The sequence below is a fragment of the Sapajus apella genome, unplaced genomic scaffold (assembly GCF_009761245.1).
Source record: "Sapajus apella isolate SASKATOON/1434 unplaced genomic scaffold, GSC_monkey_1.0 scaffold2449, whole genome shotgun sequence".
Lineage (NCBI taxonomy): Eukaryota > Metazoa > Chordata > Mammalia > Primates > Cebidae > Sapajus > Sapajus apella.
This window is the reverse complement of record NW_022439375.1, coordinates 542-9,767: the sequence shown is the minus strand read 5'-3', so window position 1 is coordinate 9,767 and position 9,226 is coordinate 542. Positions and strand designations below refer to the sequence as shown.

At 45.9% G+C, this 9,226-nt stretch overlaps 1 long non-coding RNA gene across 1 annotated transcript; it reads right to left on the bottom strand.

Moving 5' to 3' along the window:
• Window positions 1-5,433: 5,433 nt before the first annotated feature.
• LOC116547235 lies at window positions 5,434-7,570 on the bottom strand. The gene is made up of 2 exons (XR_004266990.1): window positions 7,527-7,570; window positions 5,434-5,518 (listed from the first exon to the last, which is right to left on the bottom strand). It is a non-coding gene; the product is annotated as an uncharacterized LOC116547235 (long non-coding RNA).
• Between the last annotated feature and the right edge of the window lie 1,656 nt (window positions 7,571-9,226).

Here is a 9,226-nt window from a genome sequence, read left to right as displayed (position 1 = left end):
CAAGTCTTGGCATCCTTATTGAACTCATTTGACCGTATGTGTAAGGCTTTCCTTCTGCACACTGTATTCCATTCCACTGGTCTCTCTGTATGTCTTTACTGCCATACCACACTTTTGGCCACTGTAGCATTTAATAATACATTTTGAAATTTGCAAGTAAAAGCCTTCCAACTTTGTTATTCTTTTTGAAAATTGCTTTGGCCATTTGGGATCCCTTGAAATTGCATGTAAACTTTATGCAATTTATAAGGATGGATTTTTCTATAATTGAAGAAAAAATGTCACTGAGATTTTGAGAGCAATTACACTAAACCTGTAGATCACTTCGAGTCATATTGACATCTTAATGAAACTAAGCCTTATAATCTATAAATACGAGATGACTTTACGTTTGTTACACAACCAGAATCTGGAACTTTAAATTCTGCCAAAGTCTTTGCCTTCTGGTTAAGTTTATTCCTATTTTATTCTTTTTGATGCTATTGTAAACTGAATTTTTTTTTAAGATGGTGTTTCACTGTGTGCACAGGCTGGAGTACAGTGGCTATTCACAGGCATAATCGTTATGAAAACTGACAGCGTTGACCTCCCAGGCTCAAGTGATTCTCCTGCCTCAGCTTCCCAAGTAGCTGGGACTATAGGCATCCACAACCAACCCAGCAGGAACTGTTTTCTTAATTTCCTTCTTGGATTGTTGGCTCTTAGTGTGTAGAAATGCAACTGACTTCTGTATGTTGATTTCATAATCCTGAAACTTGGACAAATTATTAGTTCTAACAGTTTATTTTGGGCAGTCTTCAGGATTTTCTACAAAGAAAATCATGTCATTTGATAACAGAGAAAATTTTACTTCTTCCTTTCCAATTTGGATGCCTTTTCTATTTCCTTTCTTTCTTAATAGCTCTGGCTAGGATTTCCAGTATTGTGAAACCAGGCATCATTGTTTTATTCCTCATCTTGGAAAACTTAGTATCTCATCATTGAGAATGATATTAGCTGGAGGTTGTTCATATGACCTTTATTATGTTGAGCTTGTTTCGATTTCTAGTCAGTATGTTTTTAATCATGAAAGGATATTAAACTTAATTAAATGCTTTTTCTGTACTAATTGAAACAAATTGTCATGTGTTTTTTTTCCTTCATTCTGTTAATGTGGTATCTTACATTAATGTTTTTATGGTAACCACCTTTCCATTCCAGGAAGAACTCTCACTTGATCATGTTGCATAATTCATCGATTACTGTTGAATTCTCCTTATTAGTGTTTTCTTGAGCACTTTTGCAGCTGTATTGATCAGGGATAGTGGTGTGTTTTCTGCTGCTATGTCTGCCTTTGTAAGAGTAATGCTGGCCTCACAGAATGAGTTTGGAGGTATTATTTCCTCAAGAATTTGGAAGATGAGCAGGATTGGTATTGGTTCTGTAAATATTTGGTGCAAGTCACCCATGAATCCATGTGTTCTTGTACTTTTATTTCTTGTCAAGTTTTTGGTCACTGATTCAATTTCCTTGGTAGTTATAGGTTAGTTTTTCCATCTTCTATTTCATTTATTTCTGTTCTAACCTTTATTATTTCCTTCCTTCTCCGAGCTTTGGGTTTAGGCTGTTCTCCTTTTGCTAATAATTTAAGATACAAAGTTAGGATTTGGTTTGAGAGCTTTTCCTTTTTCTTTTATTTGACAGAGGTTCTTGCCACTTGCTGAGTTAGTCTCAAACTCCTGGGCTCAAGCAATCTCCTGGCCTCAACCTTCCAGGTAGCTGGGATTATAAAGCAGTGTCACTATGCCTGCCTGCTGCTGCTTTTTGTGTGTGTGTTTTGGGGGCTGGGGGGCATTAGGGGAAATGGAGCCTAGCTGTCTCACCTAGGCTGGAGTGCAGTGGTACAATCTCTGTCCACTGCAACCTCCTCCTCATAGGTTAAAGTGACTCTGCTGTCTCAGCCTCCCAAGTAGCTGGGATTACAGGTGCTTGCCACCATGCCTGGCTAATTTTTATGTTTTTAGTAGAGACGGGGTTTCGCCATGTTAGCCGTGCTGGTCTTGAAATCCTGACATGAAGTTGTCTGCCTGCCTCAGCCTTCCAAAGTGCTGGGATTACAGGTGTGAGCCACCGCCCCTGGCCAGCTTTCTTTAATGTAAGCATGTACAGCTATAAATTTCCCTCACAACACTGCTTTTGTTGCATCTCATAAGATTTGATATGTTTTGCCTCAAAATACTAATTTTCCTTATTATTTTTCTTTGATCCATAGTTTTCTAGTATGTTGTTTAGTTCCCATAGATTTGTGAATATTCCAGTTTTCCTTCTGCTATTATGATTTCAGTCCTTTAAAACGTATTAAATCTTGCCTTGAGGCCTAATATATGATCTTTCCCAGGGAACATTCCACATGTACTTTGAAGAATGTGTATTCTGCTGTTGGGGGAACTCATCTGTGTATGTCTGGTAGGTCCAATTCATCTATAGTATTGTTCAAGCCCTCTGTTTCCTTCTTGATCCTCTGTCTGAGTGTTATATCCATTATTGAAAGTGAGTTATTGGGTCAGGCACAGTGGCTCCTGGCTGTAATCCCAGCACTTTGAAAGGCCAAGGCAGGTGGATCACTTGAAGTCAGGAGTTCGAGACCAGCCTGGCCAACATGGTGAAACCCTGTCTCTACTAAAAATGTCTGGGCATGGTGGCATACACCTGTAACCCCAGCTACTCTGAGGCTGAGGCACAGAAATCACTTGAATCCAGGAGGTTGCAGTGACCTGTATCACGCCACTGCACTCCAGCCTGAGTAACAGAGTCAGATTCTGTCTCAAAAAAAAAAAAAAAAAAAAAGTGACATGTTGAAGTTGCCTACTGTTATCATAGAACTATCTGTTTCTCCTTTCATTCTGTCAGTGTTTGCTTCATATATTTAGGAGCTCTGAGGGGTGTTTCATGTACATTTATAACTGTTGCATCTTTTTGGTGAATTGACTGTTATTATCTCTTAAAACAGCTTTTGACCGCAAGTCTATTTAGTCTGATATTAATCTATTTCCTCCTCCTCCTTTTTTTTGGTTACCATTTGCATGGAATATCTTTTTTCATCCTTTCACTTTCAACCAATGTGTAAGTCTCTTACAGTCTTTTGATTGTAGAATTCATTTGCATTTTTAAAGACTATCATCGGACAAAACTCACTACCCTGGTGGGTGACTGTGCCATGAGGCCCACAGCCAAGGACTCAGTGAGCAGTTGCTCTGGGAGGACTCCAGCACACTATTTACGGGGCCTCCCGGTACCACTCTGTGGATTGTTTTTCTGCATGGCTCATGGCTTGTGTTCTCTCTCATTTCCTTCCTTCTGCCTGCCTGTGTGTTTAATTATTTGGTGTGACACACTTAGAATCCCTTCTCATTTCCTTTTGTGTACATTCTGTAGATACTTTCTTTGTAATTACCATGAGGATTACATAAAACATCCTGAAGTTATAGCAGTTGATTTTAAACTAGTAAGTTCAATCACATGCGAATACTCTACTCCTTGACAGCTCTATGCCATCCTATGTTGTTGTTACATAGTATAACTATATTCTAGAGAGAGGATCTCACTCTGTCACCCAGGCTGGAGTGCAGTGGCACTCTCATAGCTCATTGTAACCTCGAGCCCCTGCACTCAAGCGACCCTCCATAGCTGAGACTATAGGTGTTCACCACCATGACTAATTTTTTTTTATATATATAAATTATATATTTAACATAGACTTATGGTTACACCTCTCTTTTAAATCCAATAAAATAATTAAAATCAGAGATATGAATCAAAGTTCCAATAATACAGGTCCTTATATGTGGCTTCAAATGTCCACCTAGCAACCTTTTGTTTTGACTTGAAGGACTCCCTTTGGCATTTCTTGCAGGGTAGGTCCCAGTGTAATGAACTTTCTGAGCTTTTGTTCATCTGAGAATGTCTTAATTTCTCTGGTTGGCTCCGAGGTAAGGGGATCACATGAGGTCAGGAGTTTGAGACCAGCCTTGCCAACCTGGTAAAACCCCGTCTCTACTAAAAATATAAAAATGTGGTGGCGGACGCCTGTAACCCCAACTACTTGGGAGGCTGCACCACTGTACTCCAGCCTGGAGGACAGAGCAAGACCCTGCCTCAAAAAGATAATAAAGGTGTCTTAATTTCTTCCTCTTTTTCTTATGAGAGTTCATAAGATGCCTTTATGTTGTAACTTATAACCACCTTTTAATTTGTCCTTCAAAATTTAACTGTAATTGGTGACTGTTTTCCTTAAATACTTCACTGGTGTCCAAGAGAGGAGAAGATTTTAGCCCTTGATTAAAAAAAAATAATAATAAACCCGGCCGGACATGATGGCTCACACCTGTAATCCCAGCACTTTGGGAGGTCAAGGCAGGCGGGTCATGAGGTCTGATGTTTGAGACCATCCTGGCCAACACGGTGCAACAGTGTCTCCACTAAAAACACAAAAAAATTAGCTGGGTGTGGTGGCATGTGACTGTAATCCCAGCTACTCAGGAGGCTGAGGCAGGAGAATTGCTGGAACCTGGGAGGCAGAAGTTACAGTGAGCCGAGATTGTGCCACTGCAGTCCAGTCTGGATGACATAGCAAGACTCCGTCTCAAAATAAATAAATAAACAAACAAAAAAACAAACAAACAAACAATAAGAGGAAGGGAGAGGACCTTAACTGCAGATAATAGTCCATTGTTACCCTGTGGCTATAAATCTGAGTTGCTTGTCCTCCCAGATGTTCTGTTGATGGCTGTAGTAGCTGACAGTTTTGTATTTACATGGTCAGATCAATGAGTGCTTCTGTTCAATTCCCAGATTCTCCAAGCTTCCTGTGGAGCCACAACACCTCATGTCTTGGCACTTCATGAGTCCAAGGCTGTTTCCTGAGTGGATCTGGTTGGTAGACTGTGACCTTGATTCCTGCCTCTAAGCGTCGCTTTATTCTCAGCAGCCACCACCTTTTTGGTACTAGAAGAGTGCTTTTTACAGTGCACTCATAAGTGGATGCCAAAATCACAACCTAGCCATTTGGATGTTCAAATAATGCTTTATGCTGTGGAGTCCCTGGAACTCAGCAACCCGTGCCGGAACTCACCGGAGCTCAGGTGTGTAGCACGACCTTGCTTCTCTATGGTTGGGAGTGAAAACAGTGTTCATGCATTTGTTTCCCATTTGTTAATTTGAAAGTATTGTTCTGTGAGACAAGCTCTCACTCTGTCATGCAGCCAGGAGTGTAGTCAGAGCTCACTGCAGCCTTGCACTCCCAGGTTCAAGCCATCTCACCTCAGCCTCCCAAAGTGCTAGGAATACAAGCATGAGCCACTGCACCTGGCCTACCTTTGAGCTTTGAGTTCTTTATGTATTCTAGAGATGAGTCTCTGGAGATGAGTCCTTGGTCTCATGGTTTGTAAATGTTTCTCCCAATCTGTAGCTTATCTTTCCCTCTTCCTAATTGAGTCTTTCAGAGAGCAAAAATGTGTTCTCCCTTGCAGATACTCTGCCCCTGTAGCAGGAAAACAGACATAGACAGTACATAAATGAACATGTGGATGTGTTCCTTGAGTGTCCATTTGTGGTAAAGAGATCTCTAGACAGATCAGTGCTGAGAGGTTATTTCATTCAGTAATAGTTGAGCTGGGGATCAACCCTAATCTCATGCTTACTTTCTCTTACTCCACTGTCTTCCATTGCTGCTGGTGGGAAAGCAATTGTCAACATGTTCTTCCTTCTTTCCACCCTCCTCAGTAGCTTTTAGGACCTGTTCTTTGTCTTTTCTGCAATTGTGTTTGGATGGGTCTAGGTATGGATGGATTTATCGTATTGGGGATTGTGACTCCTGATTCTAAAGGGTCCTGGGTCCTGTCTCTGTTTTCATTCTGGATTTTTTTTTTTTTTTTGAGACAGACACTCATTCTGTCACCAGACTGGAGTGCAGTGGCAAGATCTTGGCTCATTGCAACTCCACTTCCTGGGTTCAAGCGTTTCTCTTGCCTCAGCCTCCCAAATAGCTTGGATTACAGGTGCACATGTCCACACCTGGCTAATTTCTGTGTTTTTAGTAGAGACGGGGTTTCACCATGTTGGCCAGGCTGGTCTTGAACTCCTGACCTTAGGTGACCCACTCATCTTGGCCTCCCAAGTGCTGGGATTACAGGGATGAGCCACCACACCCAGCCTAGAATGTCTTTGAGACATCTTGAATCCTCTCATTTCATCTGCCCTTTGCCATATTTTCCAATTGATCAATTTTCTCTTCTGCCGTTGAATTCGTTAAGTTTTAAATGTCTATGAATGGTAGCCACTAATTCTGGCATCTGTAGCTCTTGGAAGTCCACTCCTCTTGTTGATACTGACCTCTAGGCCCTTTTAGTGGGGCTTTGGCTGGAGCAATCATATGCAGCACTGGCTAAAGAATCTCAAGGTAGCTGTTGTTAGAACTGAATTAGAGGTCCACCCTGGTAGTGGGACAAACCCCCACACATTTGCTCACAGAAGTCATCTTCTGTGATGATGACGATTTTTGCGGTATGAGAGCAGAAGTAACACAGGGGCTGAGCATTTTCCCTAAATGGTAGTGGACATTCAAAACCCTAATGAGGTTGGGCACGGTGGCTCATGTCTGTCATCCTAGCACTTTGGGAGGTCAAGGCAGGAGGATCACCAGAGATCAGGAATTCATGACCAGCCTGGCAACATGGCAAAACACCATCTCTACAAAAATACCAGACTGTATTTTTGGGAGGCTGAGGCAGGAGTATTGCTTGAACCTGGGAGGTGGACTTTGAAATGAGGCAAAATTATGTCACTACATTCCAGCCTGGACAGTTCATAAATAAGAGATATAATTAACTCACATTTCTACAGGCTGTACAAGCACAGCTCCAGCATCTGCTTGGCTTCTGGTGAGGCTCCGGGAAGCTTACAATCACAGCAGAAACAGGAGGGGGGTGCAAAGAGAGAGAGGAGGTGCCAGGCTCTTTATAAACAAACTGCTCTCATGTGAACTAATAGAGCAAGAACTCACACTTCACCAAACGGAGGGTGCTAAGCCATCCATGAGGGATGTACCCCCTCTAACAAACGTGAGATTTGGAGGGGACGCACATCCAAGCTGTATCAGGTTGTAAATGTTTTGTTTTGACTCTTAGCTCCTTGAATGACAATTATTTGTTCTCCCTGGCAAGAGAGGGAGACGCATTTTCCCTCCAGCTGGAAGGCAGATGCCAGCCAAGGGGCAGAGTGCCAGCCAGCTGGAGCAGCTTATCGCACTGTGGAGGAGGGGCCAGGGGTCCAAAGTTGCAGGCACACAGGTGGATAAAAGGCGGCCACCATAGTGCAGGCAGGCTGGAGCTCCCGGGTCCTGCACACACAGGCCGAGGAATGGGGCAGAGTCTACCTGAAATCAGGGCCACCCAGTCACTGTCTCTAGCCTAGGCCCCCCCTCCATGCCACTCCCTAGGGTAGACTGGGGAAAGGGCTTTCTGTGCCCTAGGGGCCAGGCTTATACTCACCACCCAGAAGTTCCCCAATCTGGAGCGGGGGTCCTGGAAGAAGGCTGGGCAGGGTAGGGCTCTGCCCTGGGCAGGTTGGCTGAGTCTTCTCGGTGGCCCTGCAGTCACCATCCACCTGGCGGGACAGACATAAGACTCAGGCCTCCTGCTGGACCACCTGGATCACCCACATACATCGGCCTCAGCAGGAGGCTGCCCCCAACCCTGGGCCTGCAAAGACCCCTGCAGAGCCAGCAAGCCACCCGCCTCTGCTGGGACTCTGCAGTGAGCAGCCCTCAAGAGCCTCAGCCAGAGGGAGGAAGGGCAGGTGCACCTCCTCACCTGCCAGGCCAGGCTGAGCTTCTTCAGGCTGTGGACCACAGAGCCATCCAGCAACATCAGATCATTGCCTGCTTCATTGTCACTGGTGCCCAGAAGACCAGCGGGTATGCCTGTGGGGAGGAGGGAAGCTGAGTAGGTCCTGAGAGCCCGTGATCCTCCCCCAGGGGACCTGTATGAGACACAAGCCTGAGGCACACCAAGGATTGGTAGAACCCTGCCACCTCCTCTCCAGACTCCTGGAGCCCAGGGCTCTGGCTCCAAACCCTGATCAGAGGAGGGAGAGAAAGCACAGGGACTAAGGACAGCATGTGTCCCCCCGACCCCTCTCCACATCCTCAGCTCGAGTGGCCGGAATCCAGGCCCACCCTTTGTGTACCTTGGCAGAGGAACACAGAAGGACCAACTCCACCCTGGAGCCATGTATCCCAGGGATGGCGGCAGAAAGCCTTGGACCTCAGTGCCGTCATCTCAACCACAGCTGCCGCCTACAGCCTGGGGACCTGTTGCACTGGAAGCTGAGAATGGTACATCCCAAAGAGACTCTTGGTGGTGTGGCCAACCCCGCCAGGGCCCAGACTCACCATGGTGCCAGAGGCCCAGAGTCAGGATGCAGAGGCTGGTGGGCACGTCACAGGAGATGGCTACCTCGTCTTCACTGGCCAGCTCAATCCTAGAGATGTCCCTCCTTGTCATGGAAGGATGCAACTGTAGGTCTGGACAGCTATCCCCCGGCAGGGAGGAGTTGTATAGACTGTAGCCCTGTGGGCCAGAGGGGTGGGCAGGAGGGCTGACCCACAGACAGGGGAAAAGCTTGAAAAGGCTGTAACTCCAGGCAGCCTGCCACAGGCACAGGTCTCCAGGGGAAGCTCAGGCCTCTCCTCCTTACCTGCAGGCTGGGGTAGAAGATGAGGGTCATGTGGTTGAGCTCTGCAGTCAGGGCCATGAGCCCCGAGCCTGTCCGACTGAGCAACACGGAGAATGCGTTGTGAGCAAAGTGTTGGGCCAGCAGGATGCTGCTGCACTGGATGCTGAGGTCCCACACCCGGCCATCGAAAGTCACATGCTGGGCCCTGGCCACCAGGTCATGGTCTGGGGAGAAGCAGCCGCAAAGGCAGGGTGAGTGGAGACAGCTCCACCCACCGCAGTGGGAGCCCAATGCCTGCTGGGCACCCCAATGCCTAGAGCCCCGGCTTAGTCTGCCATGAGGCCAGGAGTCCCCCTCCCCTGGTGCAGCAGCCAGAGGCCCAGTGATCCCCCACCAGCTTCAGGATGACATGAGCTGAAGGGCTACAGCCAATTCAGCCCTAATGAGGAATCGAGTCCTGAGACCCGCTACAAAACTGCTGTCTAAGTAACAAAGCCTGGCTCAGAGGTCAGAG